Below are 24,972 nucleotides of genomic sequence, written 5' to 3'. Positions count from 1 at the left end.
ATAAGAGGAAGTCTCATCCTGGCGTGTACCTGCTACATGCCTGCTTCGTGGTCCCAGGAATGACTCAAGTCTTTATATTCACCATGTGACACCTGAGGGAAATGCACCCATTTTGGGAACGTGACATGAGGAAACAGGTGTCTCACCTCCAGCGTTATGTCACAGAGCCCTGGCCTCAAAGTATGTCTAAATACAAAACTTTTCAATTAAAATTTAAAAAAAGGAAGACAAGGTCAAAGAATGCTTTATGCTACAGAGACTATGTACAATCAACTCAGGAAATACTGTTGGAAATAATGAACAACAGATCCTAATAACAGAATACTGCACATCCTGTTTTCTATACAGTGCCCAGCTGTCATTGCTTAACGCTGTACCATATTCAACAAAAATTCTATTACTACCAGGCTACAATTACCATAAACTAACTAATTAAATTCACATTTCAAATTGTCTGTGGAATGATAATCCAACATCTTAAATAAAGAAACTAAAATGAAATAGCATAGATCAACATTATACATCTGTTCTTTTTCCTTTTGCAAGTATTTAATTCATATTTCATAGGATAATGTTGTAGCAGATAGGACTACTTCCTATTCAATAAATTAGGAAATCTGCTTAGTTATTATTTACACTGCAGTACTTCCTATATGTCTTAGCATTGTTTATTTGTGACAACTTTAGGAGGTGCAAAAAAGAAGATAATGCAACATTTTCCCACATATAAATAATCAGCATACAATCTGAATGATAGCTAAACTCTTGTCCATAAGCATCCTATCCCATTCCAAATTTCTAGAGACAATCTTACAAAGAGACATTAAAAATACTCAAAATAGTGTTCAAAAGAGAGGGACGGTGAAATAAAACAGACCAAAAGATGCCAAGAGTGAAGAATGGGGAGGAAGAGAGGCTTTCTCTGAACTAAAAAAACGGTGAGACTTGAAAGGAGACAGAAATCATATAGATAGATTAGTAGGTTATCATATGATTTCTCAGTCAGTCTTTGGTTCTAACCAAGCAATACTTTGATTTAAAAGGCTATGTGTCACTGGCAGCATTTGAAGAGCAAAAGCATCAAGAAGGATATTTACCTCTTAGTTTTGTTGTTCTATTTGCTCACTTGTATTTCTTAAGACAGACACATACCAGCTTTCAAGGGATAAGTACTCCATTGTTTACCAGAACTCAGTGTGAATCCTTCTGTGACAATTCTGAGATCACAGATGCCACAGTGCCCAGAAGGGGAAAAAAATCTCACCTCCATGCATCAAATCATCATCCAGCCTTCATCCATCTCAGAACAAACTGAGCCAACGTGCTCCTTTCTGCACATAGACTACAGAAAGCTAAGTTTCAGAGGGACTCTTAGAGAGCTCAGTGGGCAACAAATTACAGAAGGTAATTTTTTATCAAAGCTGAAACACTGATACAGACTCACTTCCTCATTCTGGGAATTAGCATAGAGCCAGAGTGACTTCCAAAGGCTGCTGAGCTCAGGTATAAGGCAGCTTCAGAGTCCAGATCCTGCTGGGATGGAGTATTTTCCTTTTGTTTCACGTTATGCTGACTGGTTGGGTTTGGTTGCTGCTGTGGCTGCTACAAGGGTGAAAAGCACACACAAGGACCTAAGGCTTGCTGAGGAAGCCACGGGGGAGGAACTGCATCTCAGACAGATCTGTGAGAGGGAGAGTCTACAAAACAAAATAACGAAGTGTAATGAATTTTTTTTTCAATTAAAAACTCAAAATATATGGAATGTGATACACTGGAAGTACTAGTAGAAAATGAGTACTAATGTGGCAGTAGTTCATAATATTCACAGAATCACAGAATAAACAGAGTTTCAAGGGACCCACAAGGATCACTGAGTCCAACACCCAGCCCTGCACAGCACCATCCCAAGAGTCACAGTCATGTGCCTGAGAGCATCGTCCAAACACTTCTGGAACTCTGTCAGCACTCCTGGTGCTGTGACCACTTTTCTGGGCAGCTGTCCCAGTGCTCAACCACTCTCTGGGGGAAGAACATTTTTCTAACATCCAGCCTAAACCTCCCCTGACACAACTTCTTGGTCTCTAAAAGTGCCCTCCAGTAGAGGAAATAGTTTGTATTTAGTACAGGGAAACATCTGCCTCTGGACTACCAATCTTGAAACTGAAATTATAATGGAAATTGTTGATAAGTTATCTACAGTTCATGAAGAGCCTTTAGAGGCTGCATTCTGAGTTATGTCAGGCAATCTTTCTTTTAAGAGTCATATTATTTTTGCCAGGCCTTCCATAGTCAATTTAAATATATGGAACTTTATATGCCAGTAGGTTTATTTCCCAGAAAAACCAGTGCTGGAAACTACTTACTGTCACGCAGTAATTGTACTGTACATAATGTTTAGTATTTTCTGGTTGTGCACAGTCTTTTGTAGAATATTATAATACATCCTCTGACAGAAATTAGTTAATCCTTTTAGTCTGCATGTCCTTAAACACAGATAGAATGGTTCTCTTAACACACAATAAAATTAACAAAGTTAATTTTAAAAGTTAACAGAGCACCTACACTGAGGCAAATAGTATACACACATTTCTCAAAGGTTTTCAAGAAAGCCATAAAAGGTATGCACTGTTGATGGAGAACAGATTTAATGGGAAAGCATTTCATTTTGGTAAAATATATTTTATGTAAATTGTGTAGTAATGGATGTTTGATAATTTCAGTACATCATCACTCCCCATCAGTATTATTTTGTGTTCTTCGTGTAAGCTAGAACCCCAGCTTGAGGCTTTTGAAATATCACAAATCCTAATCCAAAATAAAGTCTTCCTTGCTGAGGAGTAAAATGAGGCTGTGAGTGTGCAAAAAGAAAGGTACAATAAAGTCTCCGTGGTGATCTGAACCCCATGTCTGGGCCCTATGAAAACAACTATTGGCAGAAAGTACCTATCTGAGTCCAGCTGTTAAATGAAAGAGCTTACTGAAATTGCAGTAAGCTAGTAACCATACACTCAGCATATATCTCAGAAAGCAAAAGAAAGATCCTTCCCTTCTTTGACCAAAACAATTTTCAATCTTCATTCTAACTGCAGCTTAGCAGTACTGCAGCAAGGGCTTTGAGAAGCCATTCACACTTCCTAGTAACATTTAAAGCCAAAATAAACATCAGTAACGCTTTCCTTGAAGGGCAAAAATGAACTATCAAGGGTGAGAATAATTAGTTGAAAGATGTTCCCCTGACATACATTGTTCTTTTCTATCCCAATGCAGTAAAACATTTCTCCACTCTCCTCTATTTCTTCCCTTTAGCAAAGTTTGCTTCAACTTCACAGCCAGTCAGATGTATTCAGTGCTAGAGATTACATTAAACTAACCATGCAGTAGAGCAGCTATTACTGTCACTATTGCTACAGCCCACAGAGCCAGGCACTCTAGTTGCCTTGCTCTGGCAGAGTTGCTAATAGATGATGCCTTTTTTGATGGCAACCACTGTAGGAAGGACCCATTATCCCTGTACATTTTCCAGATCTCATGCAGACCAATTGTTGCTTCAGCAACAATTTTGGTGGAAGCCAGCTGCCATTGAGAATACCACATCTGTTTCAAAAATGTTGCCGTAGCAGTGCTGTTTCATAAGGGTAAGTGGACTCATCTCACCAGCTTGAGCTGTGCAGGCATAGAGGGATACTTTCCATCCAGGACACACAGAGTTGCTGTGCTGTGAGAAACAGTGTACCTTGCAGGGTGCTGGATTTGCTGGGAAACCCACATAAAGCCAAGCTCTGAAGTACCTACACAGCTTATAGGGTCCCAAATAACAAGTTCAGAGTTAACTCCAGTATCTTGGCACTGTGCACTGCTACATTTTTTTAATCTGGTTTGCCAAAACCATCCATTAATGTATGAGTGATGACACAGGAATAATTATTTCACAAGCAATGAAAAGGCTTGCAAATCGTGTGGTCGTGCTAAATATAGCTAAATATGCAGAGTTTCTTCTTTTTCTGAAAACAATTGCTTTTGTTGTTAGGCTGGCAGACACACAAGTCAGAAACCATTACCTCAAGGACTCAGACACGCTTAAAAACAAAACAGCATTGATTGCTCAGACAGATTCATAACTTCAGAAGTATGCAAAGAAGGCCTCACCTTCATTGTGGACTAACTAATCAGAAATAGAAACAATTATATAAATTGGTCAGTGTTTGTAAAGTTGTTTTTTAATATGACATCTAGAAGAATAATCACAGTTAAGGAATATTGCTAAACTTTTATACAAAATTGTGCAAAATCCATTTAGTTCAGATTTCCATGGAAATTCAAGCAAGTTACAAAAGTAAATTTGGCTTCCAATGAATCACTCGCTTCTGAGGTGCCAGTTTCAGGCTATGAGAGGCTGACAGTTCTGGCCTACCAGCAAGAGGACTGTCTCTCAAATTATCTTCTCTCACAAAGTCTACATAAGTCTAAGTAAGTGATACAATCTCAGTCACTGTAATATATTTTCTGTGTCTAAATTCTGAAAAAGAGAAATATAAGTGTTTGATTTTAAATAAAACATGAGGGCTTGAATTAATTTCTTGCTGAGAATCTCAGTAAGTGTCTGCTGTCTTTGGGAAGAGACCTTGCTCTTTTCTTCCAAGATGCACCTGCTCTTTCTGTTTAGTTTTCAGTTTCATTATGTTTTGTAGAAAGGCATCCATAATCTTATCTCAGAGTTGGTCTGTCTGTGTTAAGGTTTGCCAAACCTGAGGACAGTCACAGTGAATCTCTTTGACTGAATCTGAGATGTTTGTGGCTTCACTTCTTTTTGTTATCACTCACTTTGTAGAGATTATCTATCTAAGTTTGCTTCACTGGCTTCAGAGATCATTAAACTTAGAAGCTCAGATTACCTTTGGTTCAGCTGGTATTTGATTGACGTGGGGAATACACATTTACTTTTCCATGTCTTTCCCTGATTGGTGCTTCCATGTTCTTCATTCTGCTCCCATACACTGCCTCTATCTTGCACTTGGCTCTTTTTAGGAATCTCAACAGAGAAATATCTACAAAGTGTGGAGCACAAACGTCTGTTTACAGTTTAGTGAAGGATGATGCTAGTTCAGGGTGTGATATGGCCACTAATCAAGTTATGAGTAACAAACCTTGGAGAACATAAAACCACATGAATTATTACAGCAGCAAAGATGTTTGCAGATGATAACTTTCAGAGCATTAGCTCAAGTAGTGCAGCTTATTTCAGAACTATAGAAGCCTTTGTGGCATTGTAAGTCTAGAAAGAGGCAATGGAAGAGTTTCTTCATAGTATGTGATGTCTGGGCAAGGATAACTCTCTGCTTACCTTCTCCTTAAGCAGGACTCAAACAGGTGTTCAGTTCGTAGATTGTGGTGTGGATTTCCTGTCTGGGTAGTACCATTAAATAACATCAGATGTTCTTAATCATGCATCATACACTACAACAGTGATTTAGCTTTGCTCTTACAACTCTGCACCACAAGACTGAGGTTCTTTGCTCTGCACCTTTACTTCCATCTGTTAGTTGAAGTGGTGGATGTTTAGGTACTCTTACTTGTGCAAGTAACTGCATAAACGATTCTGGGCAAAATAATGAGCAAGACTTTTCTCTCACCAGATATGCTGCATTCCTGGGAGAATTTTTCAATATGTACAGACCTTCAAAGTCTCAGGAGGATCAGAGCCTATTTATTTTAAGAGAGAGCAGTCTCAGAGGGCAAACTGTAAACTGTGAAGATTAACAAGGAGTTTTTCAAAGGCATAAAGGGAAGTCAGGTACCTAACTTACATGGAGAGTCAATAGCAGGTGAGCATTTAATCCCATTAGTGTCTTGGAAAAGCTGCTTCTGAAAAGAAACTTTTATGGTGTCATTGAATTTCCAAGGAGTAGTCTGAAAATTCCTGAGTAGACTTGAGTGTCAAGTTCCCTGCATAACTGCACAACAGTCAAAGGGTGGAGGGTTTTCAAGTTTTACAGCAGCTGGGATAAAATATTGGATATCTCTGAGGTGCTTTGACTCACCAGCCATCCTCCCCTAATATAGTAAACACCCCAGTATGTGATGGTTAACCTCTCTCTCATAAAGCAATTGATCACCAGTGATATTGCCCTTCTCCTCACCAGCAGTTTTCTTTCTTTGATCATTGCCTTTTGATAAGAAAAAGGGTTTTTTCGGCTCTCTGCTCTTCTTTCACTAGTTTACCTTCAGCAGAATGTCTACAAATGACCTTTCCCTATCACTTAGGTGCCCTGTTTCTTTTCTTTATCTGTGTCCCCCCACAGCCCTCCATAACAAGGCACATACACGCTGCAAAGGGCTGGCATTCATTTTGTACGTACACCCAGACAATCTCGTCCCATTATTCACAAAGCTTTCAGAGCATTTGCTCATATTTACTAACTATAGTTTAATCCACATGAGTTCATAGATCTCCCATTGTAATACTGTTATTGTTACTTAGAGTTCTGAACACAGAAGATACTGTTTTTCCATCTTCTGCCTCATGCCACTTAGTAAAGAATATATGTACCACTTTCTTGGACAGTCTCTACTTGGAAGCCAAAACTGGAAATAGATTGCATAGAGATTAATCATCTAAATTTTTCATTTCAAGGAGAGGGAAAGAGGACTTCATGACCTACATTTTTGTGTTATTACAATCAATTTTCTCTAGTGTAATAAAGAAAAAGGCTTAGGGATTCTGAGACATGAGCTTTGGTTGAATCCTGCACTTTGGCAGTGAGACACACAGAGCCAAGTGTAGTGCTCAGCTGAAGGATGCTGCTGCAGTTGCTGGAAAGTCCAGGAGCAGTCTCTAGGCAGCAGAGCATTCCCATTAAGGCAAATCAGTCTATCAGGTTTCATACACTTGCCACCAGAGACATTTGTCAATGAAAAGCAGCAGGGAGAAAATTATACATCCTGGAGCTGGAGACCTCCCCATAGACTCAGCAAACAGAACGATTCAGGACTAGGGTGTGTGGCTGCAAACGCAATGTCCCAGAATCTATCACCATATTTTCCACTCCACTAACTCTCTGCTGTATATTCCATTGATGGAACATCCATGGTTGCTGCACAGCTTGCAGGCTGACACACGGCACTTGAGCAGCCCTCCCTGTGCAAGCAGGTACAGAACCTCTCCTTTTGTTGGTAACTATGTCAGTGAAGGATTACAGGCATCAACAGTCACAATGAAATTTCAGGAAGAGGTGGGGAGTAGAAAAGAGCCTGAGAAAGGGCCAACCCAGACATACAGATACACTTTACATAAATATCCCCAGATCTTAAGTAGTGTTTGACACATGGTTTCAGTAGGAGCTACTGAAAATTCATCAATGTCTTCCATACTGTCCTCAAAATACCATCAGTAAGAACAAGCAACATTTTAAATCTTCCTATCTTAATACAAAAAATCGGAAAAGCTTTAAAAAAAATAGAAAAATGTACTAATTTTCTCCTCCTTATTTTCCTTATTTCTTTATGAGGAAAACAAGAAAGAATAAAATAGATATGTTTTCCAAATCCTCTGCCTTTTTCCTAATTTTCTATCTCTCCTGAATAAGAAAATATAAACTGACAGACTCTTTCCTCTACCACTCAGCATTTAATACTTTTCCCACCTCTCTTCCTTCTTCTTCTGGAAAAAGAACCAATAACTAGAACATAGGAATTTTTGTATCATTTTAGAAAAGTTCTTGATTACATTTTGAAGTTTGCATTCTATATTTGCCTACAGTAAATACTGTGTCTGACCTAGTCGTATTAGATGAAAATCAGCAGCTTGAATATAAAAACCTACTGTAATCTAAAATTTCTGCACCAAAAAATGCAAACCAGTGATAAAAACAACAGTTCACAACCAAGTGAAGTTTTTTTATTGACCATCTAGAATAATGAAAATTTAAGTTAAGGAAATGTAAAGGTTAAGACATAGTATTATACAGAAATGTAAAGTATAAATATGATATATATTTAAAATATGTAAAATAATATTGTATAACATTTGCATTTAGTAACTGGGAAAGTGCATCAGAAACTGGTTGTGGTAAGGAAATAACACAGAACAGATCTGGAAATCATAGAAACACATTTTAAAATTCCCTTAAGTAGATGCATTAAAATAAATATCTGCTCTTGTATGGATGTTGAGAGGACCTTAATCTTATATATGAAATAATGTCAGTGAAAAATATGGGAAGTGTCAATGCTATATGAGAAATGTGACAAAGTTTTGTTTGTAAGACCTACTTGCAAGGAAGGAGAAGCAACTACAGAAAATATTCGAGCAGTTTTAGAGTGCCTAAGTGAAGGCCTCACACTCCAATACAATACCGGGGAGGCATGAGATGAGGCATGGGAGCAAATCTATAGTTAATGTAAGTTGTGATGGCTCTTTTCACTGGCAGCTGGCATGGCTGCAGGACAGGCTGAGTTCAGAGTGCTCAGTCCCCCAGGGGCACATGGGGGAAGCTCAGAAAGCAGATACAGGAATGCTCAGGGCACAGTGGGGCTGAATTAAACGGAAATTAAAATAACTGAGTGTGTGTAGCTTGGCTTAGCACAGGATTAAAGGGCAAGGGAAGGGGCTCTTGCTATGGATTGTGAGTCATCCTTTAGTACAATACATGAAAGTACACATATCAGCAATGACATGAATGTAAGAACAGGAAATTCAGACTGAATGTCAGACAAATATCCTTCCTGAAATGAAGTTCTGTAAGATTAAAATAGTTTCCAAGCAAAATCACAGAACTTGGAGACTCTTCAAACCAGGATGAGCAAAACACTTAGAAAATGCAGAGAAATAAGCTGCTTTACCAGGACCATAGACTGGGCTTTTTAAGATCTTTTGTCACATTTTGTAAGACTTCTACAGAAATAAAATTATAATGTTGAGAACAGTAGGTATTAGTCTAAAAATACTGAAGTTAAGACTAAATGTTTCCTTGAGAATGAGATTAATCCAAATAATGCAAAAGAATTTTAAAATAAATTTTTTTACAAATAATGTGAAAATATACATGGAATTTAAGTCACTAGTCAAAACCAGTTGTGAGTGGGAAAAGTGCAGTCTGGCTGCACTCACTCTCCCTTCAATGCCATCTGTCCTTCTGGCCCACACAGCTTCATGGGCCTGCCTAATGTTTGCAATGTTTGTAAAGTTCAGAAGAGGAACAGCTGATTGATATAAGGACAAAGAGGTATGAGAAGAGACCATCAAATCTGAATTTATAGACTATAAAAAAGCAGTCTGAGGAGATTTAATTTTCGTACATAAAACCTTAAACAGCATTGTTAATGTCAAATGCACTTACCCTTTTTTTCTGGGAGACAGATAAGAGGACAAGGAGCATAATTGCAAAGTAAAGAAAAACAAATTTGAAACAGATGTCGTGTGTCCCATTTTTCTTTGCACAGAGCCACAAGTGTATGCAGAATAGCTTATGAGTCAGAGGCTGAAGCTTAAACACTGGAGGATCATTCAAGAAACAATTAGGGCAAATAGTATCCTGAGGGGATTAGAGTATTAAAAGAAAATGAGCCTTAATAGACTGGATAGACTCCACTTACTTCATGAAATTTATTATGTTCATAAACCCCAAAACAAATATAGTAGCAGAAAGATAAAAGCTAGAGGTAGCCTACTCACTTAATAATTTTTTCTTCTTTTTCTGTGTTTGGGTAGGACTCTGGTCTTCACGTTTGTTGTTGAATATTAAATCCACAATTAGATTAGGGATATTTCAAGACATTCAAAATCTGCTTCAGGCAAAATTAACAAGAGCATTGCCTCTGAAATTTGGTACAGCTGTTACTAATAAAGAACTAGTACTGAAGGCTGAAACAGCTGGAGATGATAAGTGAAAATAGAATTAAGGCTCGGTAATGCAGTTTTGTACTCTGGAGGGAATCATGGACAAAATCTGCGTGTGGCCTCAGATCTGATGGCCTTGTTCTGTACAGGACCCTAGTGACATGGCATCAGCGCCCCAGCACTGGCCCCTTTGAGGATGGCCACACAAGTTCTGGCAGCTGGGAAGTTCATGTATTTGGCTGGATGACCATCCACATGTTCAGCCATACGTGAAGATGAAAGCCTGAATGTTAAACTTTTTGCAGAAGCACAGTCCCCTCTTGCTGCCCACCCTTCCCCTTTCCACCTGGGAGACCATGATGTCTGTCTTCTTCCTATTAAAACAGTATCCCCCTTCCTCAAATGTTCTGTCTCCAGTGTTTCTGTGTGTGTGGTCGCTCTTCCCTGCAGGTTGCAATGCACAAGCATTGAGAAGCATAATTTCACACAGCTTTAAAGTCTCTGTTTAGGCGGTCACTTTGCACTACAAACTCTCACACTTTTCACTAAAGAATTCAAGACCATTGTGCAACAGAAATAAGGAACCGTACTACAGTGAAAAGCAATATTCTATGTGCTACAGACCTTTCCTGGACTCTCAGAGAGAATGGAAAACAGGTACTCCGCCTCCAGCTGCCTCAGAGGCAGAAAGAAGGAGAACAAAGGAGCACACATTGCCCTGGGCTGTCTAATCTGATATCCTACTCTAACAGTGCTTCACCACCTGCTTTGGAGGAAAATACAAGACAAACATAGAATGACATACCCTTGAGAGGAAGTTTCTCTGTGACCCCAGGCTAGTAGTGATTGTCTGTTCCTTGCAATTCCAAGAGAATTTTAGAATACTCTGCAATACAAATGTAGCTCATGACTAATAAATGTTGTATGCCTTGTCCCAGAGCTCAGCTTAGAGCTTTGCTCAGGAGCAAGGTACCAGGGAACTTCCACAGACACATCAAAATCTGCATGGGAAAAAAAGGGTTTGGGAAGTGTGCCTAACAGAGTCCCAGGCTGCTCTTGGATTTGAAAAAAATACAGTCATCCTTTCCAGGCCCTGTTAGTGCTGGGATATTAAGGTCAGGTGCCTGAGACAATATCAAGGACTGAAGACCTATACACAGGAAATAAAACCTAAACCCAAATACTGATCTTTTTTTTTTTTTTTATGTCTACATGAGCTAGCCTTCTATCTACTTTGGGCAGCTGCAGTTTGGTCCCAGTTATTTTCCTTCCCATAGACAACTGAGGGACAACTAAGGAACTGAGATAAATTGAGTCATTTAATAGATCGGCAGCATTATATATGCTCCCAGGGCTTGGCCATGTCATAGAGGAGAAGAGAAGGAGAAATTTTTAAAAAAAGACTTCTTTTGGAACTTGAATGAACACTGTAAGACTGCAATGGCCAACCAACTCAAGTGTTATGAGCTGTTCCTTTGGATGAGTGCTGGACCAATCTTTGAGATTTTTCTTTCCTGACAAATTAAAAATAAGCAATCCTAAGATCCTAACATTCTTAACAGGACTGTGATTCACTCTAGCGAGCTCAGCTGCTAACAGTGAGAGAAGTGGGTAGGAGGGTTGTCCTCACATCAGTTACCTTCCTGTTATCATCCTCCTCTCTCCAAGAACTGTTCTGCTATCAGGCTTCAGTGCATTTTGGCAAGATCTGAGGACTTCACAGCTGCATCTGAGATTACAGAATAGCTACTCTTCCCTAGATATATAGGTCTCTACTATAGTTTTTTGTTTTAATATTTGCTGTCTGCCACTGGGTTGGAAGAAGAGAGGCATTTCAAACCCTTATTCCTTTCCCCTCAAAAACCCCACAATATCAGCTACAAGTGTGGCAGCAGGAGGTGCCAGCCACCACAGTCACAGTGATAGAGTGCCTGGAGTGAGAAATCTGTGAGAAAAAAAAGGACAAAAGGGCTTCAGTAGGAGGATGTTTGGGGGCAATAGGAGAACCATGAAGAACCACAAAGGATCAGGAGGAGATAAGGTGCTCTGAAACAGATTACTGAGGAAAAGACCATAGTTCTGGAGAGAAAAGAGTAGCAAAAGTTTGAGAGCAGCTTATAGAAGAATTGTGCTGGTGAAACTGTAGTGGACATTAGACTTAATTTTTGAGACAGCAGCGATGACAGCTTGGGGCTCTGTCTGCATTAGGAAGTGCTGAAGGTTTTGTAATTTAAAGAGTGGGACATAACATAGAACATCTTCCTGCTTAGGTGCTTTTTCCCAGAAACCTCTTCTATAGTAGGGAAATAGCCTCTCAGTAGCCTGTCTGCTATTATATAGGGCTTCTTCTCCTTAGGACCCCTGCCCAGTACTCCCTTGGTTCCCATCTCAGTCTCTTCCTGCTTTTGCTACTTAATATATATATTTTACTTCTCACAGAAAGTTCAGGTGTTAATAATGCAGTGGAATGTGCTATTCTCTTAATTCCATTAATATGTGTCATGTCTTTTTACAGAGCATGCCAGTTGTTGGACAAAGATTGCATATTTATTGTGAGTGGGAAATTTATTGCAAGTACATTCAAATCATAAAGAAGTCAATTGACAAGAGATACTTGAGATAAGAAAATCAAAGCTTCCTTCTATAGTAATCATGGAGGGTGGCAAGAATGAAGGATCTAAAAATTACCTGAGAGCCAGATTCTCACTGAGCAGTACCTGGCTCTATGCAGTCAACAGGCCAGACTCCAGCCCACAGCTCTGCAGCCAGGTCTGCTCCTAAAATCTAGCAGCAAGTGTCTTGTACACACAGGGCAAGGGAAAGAGGGAATTTCAATATGTTAACTGCTTTTCTTTGGTTCTGTCCCTTCTTTCCACACTCACACCCTCAGTGCCTGCAGCATCCTCCCTGTCTCACAGTTCTGAGTGTATGCTGCCCAACCAGGCACCTTCCTCCCTCAATTTGTTCCTTCAGTATTTATTCATTGATTCACACAGGGCTGTGTAGACTTACACCACTAAGGATCTGGTTTCTCCTCCTTTTACACACAGAGATTCGTTTGCAGCATTTCTACTTCTGTTTGTGTACAATGGAGTCCTGATATTTTTGGTTTTTCTATTTAACTGGTTTCTTTCTTGAGACACCACTCCTTTTCCGTAGCAGCACAAAGGTTCTGAAGGAAAAACAGTGTCATAACCACTCCCTCCCTGCCTTTCTTACCCCTTCTCTTTATCCTCAGTCATGCACACTATTTTCAGTGCCCTACTCCCAGGTTTGACCAAAGCATCTCTCTTTAAACTTGCATTTTGTACATTACAGCCAACACCTCAAAATGACAGAACAGAGCCCAAGAGTTAGTGCTAGCTGAAGCACAGGAATTCCACATTTTCAGACTGACAGCACTGTTTCTGCTTAGAGGAAAGCATTTGTCAACACTTCATTTCACAACCACACACACAGGTCACATAGCTTATAATAAACTACAGATATTGCATAGCTTTTCTACATGCAACAGAATTCTGTTGAGAATAGAGATGTCAGGAATAATTTATACTCTTCTCTTTTTTTACCCTTGACTAGACATAAATAAATATCAGACATCCTGTACAGACTTCTTCCTATTAAATACTGTTTATTAACATCTGTTAAAATTAATGTTTTTTATCCTCTCACCATTAATCATTTTAAAATGTGCTGTGTTTGTTGTTAGTGCAGTATGGCAGGCAGTAGAGACCCTTCCCCTCTTGCTTTAATCTCTAGCAAATTACATTACAGTGGCATCCTTTGGGACTGCAGAGTTTTGGATACATCAGCATTTGCTTTTACCAGTATCCACTTTCATCTTTAAAATTGACACTCTGCATGAAATGTTAGGTCATATATTTGACTCTGAAAAATTTAAATGTGTCTATTCTTGACTTACAGAGCAGGCATTAAAAAATAAAACAAAAAAGAAAGAAAGAAAAAAGAAGAAAAAAAACAAAGAAAAAACCACAGCCTATTGCAGTGTAAGATTTAATTCCTACAGAATTCTATGTAAGTACATCTGTGCAAGCATGTCTAGGTGGAAGAATTGAGGCCTGTGTTTCAAACAATATCACTAAAATCAACAGACTAATAGAAACTTCAATCATTTGGAATTCCAGAAGAAGTCAGTCTTAAGCTAAGGTTTGCAGTTTTTCAACATAAACCCACAATTAAGTGTATGTCCATGACAATTGAAAAACATATTCATATTCATGGCTGCTCCTCAGAACCTTTCTCAGGTCACACAACACCAGCTGCAGCTTGAGAGGTCAGTGAGGATCTGTCGTCCAAGGCCAACACACACACCAAAGCTGCGCTTCTTTGAGGGGACACTGCAACAGCAGCCTCGCAAGAGTGAGCTTTTCTAGAACTAAAAATTAACACTGACTACAGATAGCATTAAAACATGTAAATATTTTATAACATATTACATGCAATTCCACGTACTTCTCACACAAGGGGCCCATGCAGAGCAGCAGAGTGATCTGAGGTTACAGAGCAATATGGATGCAATTCCATATTACTTGAGGCATAGTTTATGACTGAGTAATTAAAGGCCATATTGTGATGCATATGCTCCCCTGAGTGAAGCAAATGCTGTTGACAGTGTTCATGTCTATAAACAGAAGGAGATTGAGGAGATGCAGAAGGGGGTTTTTTCAGTCTTGGAACATGCCCAGAAGCTATTATGTTTACTCTTGCGCTTTCAGAAGCTTTTAGAGACACAGTATTGCCTGCAGCACCAAACATGGAGCCACTTTGGATGATTTCTTCACTGCTCTTGGGTGAGGGAAAAAGGAAATACAGAATATAAACCCATGGTATGGCTGCTGGCTTGGAGAGCCCTTCAGTTCCCTTCAGATTCTACAGAAACTGAAGGTGCTCTCTACATCACAGACTAAGGAGTTCTGGAAAAAACCACAGTCTTGGGCATAGAATATGGACCAGTAAAGTTGACTATCACAAAAGGAGAATAAAAAACCAAAAAACCCTGAACAAACATATTCTCATTACAATCCCAAACAGCTTCTTTCTGCTTTCAGCTTCTCCAATTACCAGGAGCTAGGGGATCACAGCCACTTACAGAGGTGCCTTGGCAAATACAGTAACAAAGCTTCTACTGGTGACTACAGTGTCACTTAAAGTTGTTTTATTTACTGATTCTGACTTTTTTTCATATCTCATTCCCACTCTTCACTAGCTTGACTCTGTTTTGACTGCAAACTAATATTTCTTTTAAGAAAAACTATCTAACACAACCAAGGCCAGAGACAGAAAGAATGTGCTTGAGACCAGTGACTAAGGTTCATCATTCCCCACCAGATTATAAAAACATGAAACTTGGGACATAAAAGGTGACTGTATTTTCTACACCATATAAATCTATAGTAACCCAATTAACTTTACTATAATTATTTTTTCATGGACACTGAGCAGATACTCCAGAGACAAAAAAAAAGTGTGAAAATCCATCTCTGAGAGCTTTGAGAAGACTTTTAGCTGAGAAGCCAAGAGTTTGTTAGCCAAGATCCAGAGACAAGTAGGAGAAAAACATGAATAAAAGGGGAATTTACAGTGACAGTAATTAATTTTAAGGAAAACCACAAGGGGGGAAAAAATTGTCAGAACTTGTTCTGTCCTTGTAAAGTTTAGCATTTAATACCCACACTCCCTCACAGCTAAAAGTGCCTTGTGTCAACTGCTGGGGGAGTTGGGAGGTACCATAGGGTCACTCCAACCCTGCTAAGTACCTCTTCCTTCATCCCCAGCTGGTGAGGGAAGACACTCATGCTGCTTTCAGGTGAAAAGGGAACACGGAGTGGTCACCTGTCAATCACTCTGCCCGTCTGTCAGACCCCATCTATTTCAGCTTCCACCCACAGCTTTTGAAATGTTGGGCAATTCCAGCTGCATTTGACAGAAGGTTTACGTCCTAGCCAATTGGGAAAAGGGAACTACATCTCCCAAGTAATGTGACATGAGCTTTTCAAGGCAGAAAAAGGGTGGCTTCAAACACCAACATCTCAGTGCCTCTGATCTCCTCCATCTGACACAAGAGGTACCAAGAGGGAACTGGCAGGTCCAATAAATCTGTGGACACGCTGCCTTCCCACCAACATGTCATCTGGGATTGTGGTTAATAAGGCCCTATGAGGCAGATGCTTGTTTTCATTCTTAATGGAAAAATCCCAGCAGCAATCAGGAAAAAAGGGACACACATTCCTCTAATTATAACAGGAAAATAAAGACTTTTTATGCCATTCTAAAGGAATCTGTAAGTCCTTGCCAATACACCTGTCACCAAATTTCATTCTATTTCAAGAGTATGCTTTCTATTCCATTCTCATGGCACATCTAGAAAGGTTCATAACTTCACTAAGCTGAATTCAGCTTAAAAACTTTAGAGGGTAGAGTAATTTTGCTGCAGATTTTATTATCTCGAAAATTTGGCTTTGAGAGCAGAATACATAAATTAGAGGAGAGGTGCAAGCACAGCATATTACTGTCCATGTCCAGAAATCTCTGTCATCTGGCAAGCAATGAAGTAAATAAATATAAAAGCAACTAAAAAAAAATAAAGTCATATGAACTGCTGCAAGTAAGATTTATAGGATACATTTCCAGTCTCATAGAATCTGGCCATTAGAACATGTCAACTTAGGGAAACTGATTGACATAATAACAGTGTAGTTTAACAGAATAATGTATTCTCCTTCTTTGCCATAACTATTCTAGTTTACTTCCTTCATGTGGATATGATTCCAGATTAAACTGACTTTATAAAACAATAGCTTTATTAAAAATAAAAGACTATTAAAATCTCAGTCATTTCATCAAGTGGAAAGGCTTTATGAGATCACTAACTTAAATAAAATGAAACAAACTGCTCCCTCAGCTCAAAGCACAGAGGATTTGTCCCACATAATGCCACATTTACAACTGCTGCCTGTGCAAGCAGCTGAGACAGGCAGAGTTGGGCTTTGAGTTCCACAGTGTATAACCACTGAGGATGCAGCGAATGTCTAAAGTCTAGATTTCTTTTTAATACACGTCAGTTTCTAAAAATTCGGCTTTTGTAGCAATCCTTAAAAGTCTAACATGAAAGAAAAGAATCACTGGGGATTCAAGGAACAGATAGCTAGTGTCAGTTGTAGCAAGATGCGTGTAATAGCAGTCAAATTTTTGCATAATCTAAGGAGACTCTGTGCCATTTACCTTCTGTGTCAAATATTTATCCAAGATCTGTGTCTTTCAGTATTCTAGGAAGGTGGTCCATGATAAGCAGGAACAAGTTACAGAGGAATGTTAGCCAGACTGTTAGCAAACCTACACAGAAATGCTAGGGCTGGACCTTACTGTGAAGAGGGTCTAGACACAATCCATGTTCGTTTAGGCATTTACCTGTAGTGGTTCTGTTAGACATCTAGCACATCTGGACATCATGGGAACATGGAAATTACTCAGCTTATGTAAGAGTTAAATTTCTTTTTGTAAATAAGGTGTCACAGTTCAACTTTTTGAGTGTGCTTCAATTCATCCATTGAAAGTAGGGTGAAAGTAGGTCCTCATGCCTACATAAAAACTTTTTTCTCCTTCATATCACCAAACTTATCTGAGCAACCCCTACACCTCTCGCCCAGAAATGCAACTAGGCTTGCATGAAAGTGGCTACACTCCTACCTCTCTAATGATGAAATTGTCTCTCTAAGGAATTTTACCCACTTAATGATGCAAATCAAAAATCCTACAATTCTTCATGCAACTTGCATTTCCTAGGTGTAAATTACATCTCAGCCACTTCAGGAAGTAGGTAACAGACTTCTATCTAATTTCATGCATAAAAAATGTTTATGATTTGACTTTAAATGAAATTTTCCAAAGTCTCTTATTTCAAACATTGTTTTAGCAGTGCTCTCTAAAGCATTCCGAAAAATGAAGGCTGGCTGCTGCTCTATTGCCTTTTTCCCCTCCCAAGAGCAGCAGTTTCCTGCCATGTATTTTTCTGTTCCAAACCTGACCATTAGACTGGACAGGAGTTTGATAGTAGCTAATTACTCATGTTATGTTTAGTGTTTCCCTGCAGCAGAGCCCTGATACTGTATGCAGTACATCCTCCATTGGTTTTGCTGCCTTCTGAATCCCACCATGACCACAAATTTCAAATAGCTATCCTTTTACAGAGACATCCTCCAGAATACTGGGGGGAAGGATATCAACTCTGTGTATACCGCATATCGTGATTGTATGTGCATACATACATGCATCTTTGTAATCCACACATTTCTATTTAATTGTACTGTATTTTATGTGTTCAAAAATCAGGTAACTGGTAGAGTAAAATGGCCAAAATATCTCACTAAGAAACAGCAGCACAGGTCCAAGACCTGCTCTGAATTCCTGCAAAGGGCTGTCCTCAAGGAAGCAAGTGTGTGCTGGCTTGCTGAGCTAAGGAGTCAAAGGTGGCCAGACACCATGCCATCTATTCTTTTACACATGATGAGAAATAAGCACACCTTAACCCCATTAACTTGATAGGTCTTGGTCTGATGTTGTCACTTAGGAATTTTATGGAAGGCTTGAAAGACAGTACAAGAGAGAAACATTCATTGAGTATTTTGTGTAATTCCTGAAGGTCTCTGTTATGTTCAATGCCATACAAATTTGCCACAGGACGTATCTGCAGGACATATCTTCTTTACTTTCAATGCACATGCTCACCCAGCTTTTCTGTGTTTTCACTTCTCTCTTACCCCAGTATCCTTTCCTATGCTCTTAGAAACCTGTGATGCTCCAATTCCTTCCCTGGAGCAAGGCATGTCTGATTCAAAGCCAGAATGAGGAATTTGGCATTTGATGCCAGGTATCTTCTGGGTTCAGCTGGAATTCTTTGTCTCTTCCTCCAGTCACAGGATCTGAAATTAACTCCACTGGGGAAATCAACAGATATGGCATGATAGCCTAAAAGCAATTTTATTTGCTTATATGCATTTTATATGAGGCAACCTCAAATTTTCTAGAACCATTCAATTTATGTCTCTCTCATGGCAGAAATAGGGAATTCAGCAACATTATCCTTCACTCCAGTGTGTTTCCTGTTTAATAAGCCTCTACTCTTTTCCTAATACTTTTTCAGACATCAGAGGGTCTGCAGTAGCTAGTGAGGTAGAAAACATAATGGTTTTCTCCATGGAGGATATCCTGCCTGCTCATTAACTCTACAGCAAAGTGACTCAAAAAATTGCTCCACTGCAGCTGCACTTCAGCTTGAGTTAGACTGGATATTAGGAAAAATTTCTTCATGGAAAGGGCTGTCCAGCATTGAAACAGGCTGCCAGGAAGTGGTTGAGTCACCACCCCTGCACTTAGGCACATGGTTTAGTGATGGATTTGGCAGTCCTGGTTTATCGGTTGGACTATATGACCTAAGAGGCCTTTTCCAACTTAAACTCTATGATTCTAAATATTCCTTATTATGCAGTCTTGAGATCTGGATTAAAAGCAAAGGACATAATCTGAGTCATTATACAGTTACTTCCCTGCCCAAGAGACAATTTGGTATTGGTTTCTGTTTGTTTGTAAAGCAATACATTGATAGCTGCCAAGTCGTTAAAATGCTACAGGCTTCAATCATCATTTTTGAGATAAGTTCTTTGTTTACATTTTGTTGTCCCAAAAGTGATTAGCAATTTTACTAGAAGGTTACTTTGTTATTCTACTGCAGGGTTCTGGATGCACTTCAGATGGGATTAGAAATTCCTTTGTACCAAACAGCAGCACTTGGAAGCGTTGCTTTTGTGCAAGCGTATGGCAGCATCCAAGCTTTGGCACTAATGCTGACTGTCCCTCTGCACCCTCTTGTCATGTACTCCTACTTGCAAAGTTTCATCAGGCTTCATTTGCTGACCATAAGAAAACAAAATGCTGAGCCATTCATTGCCACCTCAGCTCAATAACTGATTTCTGGGGAGTAAATCCAAAAGGTTTGCAGCTTTGCACAGGGCTTTGAAACCACCATTAACATATAAAATGCAACTAAATGGCATACAGAAAATTAAAAATTAATATATAATTGTTTCTTTGTGGTTTATTGTTAAATCAGAGCTGAGAGATTAAAAAACTAGTCTAAATCCACTGGTGTGCCTAGAATCACTGATTCCTGAAGCTTTTGTACAATCACCACTTTATATTCTGTCCATACTCTGGATGAATAAATGTGTTTAGTGTCCTAAACTAAGCTAAAACTTGGTTTGTATAGGCACACAAGAACATTTTTGTCATCTAAACTATTATTCGTCTTAAAAATCAAGTCTGTTATACTCTGAAGTGAGAAAACTTGGACTGGAAATGTCAGGAGAGAAGGTATTGTATTTTATACTTCTAGTTGTTTGGAAATAGTCCAAAAGCAGATTATAGAAAGGCAAATATAATGAGAAGTCAGCCAAGTTCTTGCAAAATTTCAAAAAGAATTGAACTTACTTTTGAGATGAAAGCTTTTATGTCATGTTCAGTATTGGTATGTTTTGAGATATTTTGACCTGAAACTCAGTATGCATAGGTGCTTCATCAACAAACACTTAAAGCACTATCACATGGACATATTTGTGATCCTTTGAACTAATACTTTTGGGTTTTTCTTCTCAAATCTGTACAAAGAAAATTTAAAAATCTAGATGTATCTCAGATACAATGTTAGGTATTAAAGTGTATATGAATCTTGTACTGAAAGTTACTTCTTTATTAATCCTAAAAATGTGAATTAGGAATTGAGTAAACAAGAATTAAAAAAATTCGTGGGTTATAAGGTTCTAAATAACTTTAGTATCCTTTCATCTCACCATGGATATGTAAATGCTTAATACATACACACCTATAATTTCTCCTACAAACAGCAGATTCCTAGCCTGACCCACATTTTCACAGACAAATTCATGAAACACTGTCGATTCAACTTAAAAAAGAAAAGAAGAAAAAAACTGTAATTTTTTTTTAAAGTTGTAAATAGAAGTAAACCAATAAGGACAATATTTACTTGAGATAAAATTTTGTGATCAGTATTGTACCAAGACACATTAAAATATTATTGTAAAAACAAACAATAAAACTTCTATTTTCTAATTTAACAAGACCGCTTATGATCTTCAGTCTTACATGCTCAACAGAATCTAGATTTTATTATCCTGCAACAAAACATTTCACCTAAAGTATCTTTTACTTCTTTCACAACTAACAAATGCAGCGTTAGATTTTCTATAATGCATATTCCCCTGGTTTCTGATGAACTAGGTTAGACTGGGGAGGGTTACTGTTGAAGCAATGACAATGTATTTACATGAAACCTTCCAGGCAAAAAAATGCCATTCCTGACAAAGAATCCAGGAGTCACCTCAATTATTATTGCACAGTAGTCATATCAGGAGAAAGCAATCTTTCCATCTTTTTCTGAGAGAAGTGTTTTATTTTGAAGGGGATAATAAAAACATTTCCTCTGAGATAAATCCATCCAATATTTTAGATTGAGCCACTTAATGAAATTTTACTGAAGAGCAGAAAGGAACCATATCTTGAAGCAATTTTATCTAAAAGGACTTATATTAAATCAAAGAAAGCCCAGATCTAGAGGTCCTCCTTTAGTTCTCAATACAAAAAATGTTTAAAATTGCAGTGGAGATAAGCCTGTTTAAACACAGGTAAATAAAAATCCCAATCAGAATGGTTTGAACCAAAAATGAAAAAAAAAAAAGACAAGATCATCAGCTGGTAAATAACTTCCTTGCTTTTAGGGGGTTTTTTTGTGTTTTTTTTTAATTTATACCAAGCAATCTCCTCTCTGTTTTGTCTGCCTTTTTTGTACAGGAAAAGCATGAATTGAATTTTAATCTACATTAATTTTGCCTCAGAAAAGCCCAAAGATGGTTTCAATGTCAACCCCGACAGAAAAGGTGGGTGTAGATCTGGGATTGAGTTGAGAACTGCAAAGCTGAGCAACATATAGCCTAGCAGTAATTTAAATGCTAAAATTCACAGTCCTATATACAATTGATGAGTAGAGGGAGAAAAGCACCTCAGAATTAAATGTTTAAAAACAAAATGTGGAGTAATCCAAGTCAGCTAACTGAGAAACGCTTTACTAAGGCACAGGTCCTAATGCCATCCACCTATGAGACACCATCTTGCAAGATGAGCTTTAGTGAGGCAGCTGAACCAACTTCAGATTTACTTGGCAGCTGCTCCAGTGAATGATGGTCCTAACCCCCCTCCCCTTCCTCTTCTCCTCTCCTTTCTTCCAATTCTGACAATTATACGGTCCCCCAATGATCAGCTGAAATCGGGAAAACTCATTTTATTGCTAGGTTAGTTATCTGCCAAATCCTGGGAAATGAATCCATGCTTTGACAAACTCCAGAAGTAGTACAAGTTACAGTGTGGAGGGTGCACATAGAGCAGGTGAGGGAAGGAGAAGCAGAATGACCCCTTTTATTTCACCAAACTATTGGATCAACTCTGTTTGGCTCGTCACTTTCTGAACTTCTGGAAGAAAGCTTCCTTTGATCAAGATTCTCAAGCCTGGAGAGTAGGGTGAAAATAGTTGTTTAACTAGCTGTATTACACAGTTTTGCTAGTGACTTTGTGTAGGTTATTCAGACGGCTCTAGAATTAGGCAGCTGAATAGTGAGATCCCGAGGACTGCAATTTTTGGACTTTGATTCTTTAATCATAAAAACAAAATATAATCTCACAGTCAGTAAAAGCTGCAACTTTATTTCAATCATGATAATATCAGAAATTATATTGAATCTAATTGTGTTTCTGAAGCCTTTAGCCAGCCACCTCTCTAAAACAACAGTGTCTCAGGGAACTGGGATGCAGCATCCCTCCAGACAGGACTGCTGGAATCCCCTGTAAGCAGAGCACCTTGGTTCCAGCTCTGTGAGACTGATCCTTCAGACAGCACAGCACAAGCGACTCTTTCACATAACCCAAGGAAGGGTAATAAAATAGGCAGTAACAATGAATAAGAAAGATACAAGGATCTAGAGAGAGAATAATTGCAGATCTCCTTCTGATACATTTCTAGATGTGAAAGAGAGCCCTGCAGAGAAGGCAAGAATCAAGTTAGCATGTTGATGCAGGACATATCAGTACTAAATTCTCCTAACATCCACAATTTATATTGAGTAATTTACTGGCTGAGAATAAAACAGAATTGACAACAGAGAAAGGACAAGACAATCCAGTATGATCATGTGTTCCTTAGGACATATTTGATTCAGTCTGTTGCTCTACAAAGGGGAAAAACACTACCCAGAAGCATCACTTAGTCTTGGTATGAACACTTAGCAATTAAAAACTCTCTAAATAACTTTTATCTGATTCCAATAACTCCCACTGGCCACCTGCTCTATTGGGAGTCCTTCCTCAATGATATCTTCTCTTTTAGGGAAATAAATCTAGTGTTGTTTCTTGTGTGGTGGTGACCTGGTACAGGAATCTTAGCACCCATGAACAGGATATACATTAAGCAAATGTTGAAATACCAATTGAGAAAAGTGCCCTAAGGGTCCCTATTTAAGATCTAGGGCCTGACACCAAAGCATAATGCAAGTTAGCCCCAAATGAGGATGCTGTCTGTTCCCAGTATTCTTAACCTGAGACATTTTTTTATCGCTGCATTCTCATAAACTTGCTCATTAAAAACTGGAACACAATTTTGAAACAAAATATGATAAAACTGCAGAGAAACACCCACCTGGATTCTAGGCCTGAGCAGCTGCATGAACCATCTGTGCATACCATATGTTTGGTGCTTGATTTAGGGTGAATTAACAGGGTTTGGAGGTAAACTGAACAGCTACAGTCCAGTTAAGAAACTGCTTTCCTTCACACTTTCTTTAAATCTCCTTTTTATTTTCCTCTGATGTAATTTTTTCTTGTGTATTGGTAGCAATCAATGCATATGAACAAAAGCTTTATCCAGTCCCAAACTGGAGTAGATCAAACACTGACTATTCAACTCCTGTTTCAGACAATTGATAAGTTTGGTTATTTTTGACATAACCCATTTAGTCCAAAGTTTTAGTGCTCTATCCCCTAAACAGTAAAACCAAAAAAAAAAAAAAAAAAAAAAAAAAAAAAAAAACCAGAAGAATTTGTTGATGAAATCAACTGCAGTGCATGTTGGCCTCAAGCCATACTTAACTTTACCTGTTGTGAAATAGTCAGTCCCAAGCAAGTTTTCATAGTGCTGCAGCTCTGCTATCAGGTTCCAGACTTAAGCTCACGTTCACCCAAGGGTTTGGAAGCCACATGTCAAAATTGGCTCAAATTTCACATGAATGCAGATCAAAAGCTTCAAGGACTTGAAAACACATTTTAAAAACAACTTTATGGATCCAATGGAATTTTAGTTTGCATGTGGAGATTTGTTCAAATCCCAAGTAATTCAGAAATGCCAGAGTATGAACGTATGTGAACAGAAGCCAATAAATTACTTGTTAGTTTTGGATTCTCTCACACCAAACATGGTTTTTTATTTCCACCAGTTAGAATTGTAGCTTGTTAGCAACGTCCTGAGACCAAGAGATTTTCAAGGGCTGTATCTGAAACAGCTGCATTTCTTATTCTGCTTGCAAACTAACAGCCTATTATGAACACCTCCAGAAAATATATAGTAAAAATTATGTTATTGGTACTAATAATTCTGCTACACAACAGCTAAAATCTACTATCTACAGTACATGCAGTATCTGTAATAGCTTTGTGAATTCATAGAACATCCATAAAATGCACAAAAATTTAAATCATTTTAATTCTTGCTTAATTATTTAATATAAACCCAAAGCAATTAAATTCAATACTATGAGGATAGACTAGACAGACGAAATAGTGTTTAGCAACCATGTCTTTCCAAGATGTTGTTAACAAACTACATCTGTGGCTTTTAGACAAAGAAATAGAAGATCTGAAAAATAAAGCTATTAGGTGCACAATAAAGAGACTAAAAGGCGGTGTATATGGGTGTCTAGTGAGAAAGTGTTATGAAAAGTTTTAGAATGTCAATGCCAAAAATCTTCTAGAAATTTTATCAGAAGGTTTCAGCCACATAGGAGTGT

The sequence above is a fragment of the Corvus moneduloides genome, chromosome 1 (assembly GCF_009650955.1).
Source record: "Corvus moneduloides isolate bCorMon1 chromosome 1, bCorMon1.pri, whole genome shotgun sequence".
Taxonomy (NCBI): Eukaryota; Metazoa; Chordata; class Aves; order Passeriformes; family Corvidae; genus Corvus; species Corvus moneduloides.
This window is presented reverse-complemented; position numbering follows the sequence as displayed.